The 1,424-nt window shown below is 39.4% G+C and overlaps 1 non-coding gene across 1 annotated transcript; it reads right to left on the minus strand.

Moving 5' to 3' along the window:
• Positions 1-560: 560 nt before the first annotated feature.
• On the minus strand, positions 561-643 carry trnal-uaa. Its single transcript has one exon. It is a non-coding gene; the product is annotated as a tRNA-Leu (tRNA).
• Positions 644-1,424: the final 781 nt, after the last annotated feature.

A 1,424-nucleotide genomic window follows, 5' to 3' on the forward strand; every position in this document is an offset into this window, starting at 1 on the left:
CCACTCGGCCACCCTGGTCATGCTTTTGTCATATGAGCCATATGTCTCAAGCACAGATCATATCATCTTGCAAACATTTCAATTCAATTCAAATATTAACACCAAACAACAGAGAACTGATATAGTTAAGAAACTGGCTGGTTGTTTCTTTGCATCTAATTTAAAGGGCTCCTCAGACGAAAGGGCGCTTTGTGCTTAAAATCAGTATCTCCCAATTTTTGAGGTTGCTAAAGGGTTACTATGCAGAATTCACAACGCCTCCTTTATTGGTGTTAAAATGGACTCATATAAACCGAGCCACAACTACGACATGTAATCTTTACTGTGATAATAATTTCAAACCTTTTTTTTATCCAAAAGTTGCTTTTTTTCTATATTGCAGTGTAAATGTTTACTGTTTAGCTAATTTGTTTATGGATGTAAAATTTGTGTGATATAATGGTTAAGGGAAATACGCTACTGTGGTGGGTGCTGTTTAAACGTAAGCAACCTGCAAGAGGTAAATGGGCCTTCAAAGAAGAGGAACAGTTTCTACAAGCACTTAAAAGGAAGCGTTGCAATACCAGGAGTGGGGTTTGAACCCACGAGGACATGTGTCCATTGGATCTTAAGTCGAACGCCTTAACCACTCGGCCATCCTGGTGCCCTCAACCCATTTATTAACACGAAAATAAAACAAAAAAACAAAGAGGTTAGGGTCAAAAGCTGGCTGGTTGATAGTTTGCATCTGATTTAAAGCTCCTAATATGAAAGACCTTGTTGTCCTTAAAATCAATATCTCCCAATTTTTGGGGTTGCTAAAGTGTTAGTAGGCTATACAGAATTGACAAAGCCTCTTTGATGAGTGTCAAAGTGGACCGTAGAAACAGAGCCACAACTACTGACATGCAATCTTTACTTTACATTCAGATTAAACTAATAGTTCAGCAAGACATGTGCAAGCTGAATTCCCAGAACACAGGAGTAGCATTTAATTAATTCAATTCAATTCAGTTTATTTATATAGCGCCAAATTCACAACACATGTCATCTCAAGGCACTTTATTGTTCAACCAGATCATACAGTCAAATTGATACAAAGTTTTCTATCTAAGGAAAACCAGTTGATTGCATCGACTCATTGACTCAAATACAATCCCTCGCACTAAGCATGCTTGTAGCGACAGTGGAGAGGAAAAACTCTCCACATGTTTGCCCTTTAACAAAGGGCAAACATGTGGCAAAGGACCACAGGTCAGATTCACACCCGGTTTGAGCCACGTTGAGGATTAAGGCCTCCGTACATGGGTCGTGCGCGCTAACAGCTGCACCACCTGCGCACCCTCGGAGGTGGATTTGGATTCATCCCATGTTTTCATTGGTTTTCCAAATAATATTTATTCAGTAATATTTTCTAACAAAGCTCAGAAGCCTCTACAGAAGAG

This window comes from Cyprinodon variegatus, unplaced genomic scaffold, assembly GCF_000732505.1.
Source record: "Cyprinodon variegatus isolate N-32 unplaced genomic scaffold, C_variegatus-1.0 Scaffold6400, whole genome shotgun sequence".
Lineage (NCBI taxonomy): Eukaryota > Metazoa > Chordata > Actinopteri > Cyprinodontiformes > Cyprinodontidae > Cyprinodon > Cyprinodon variegatus.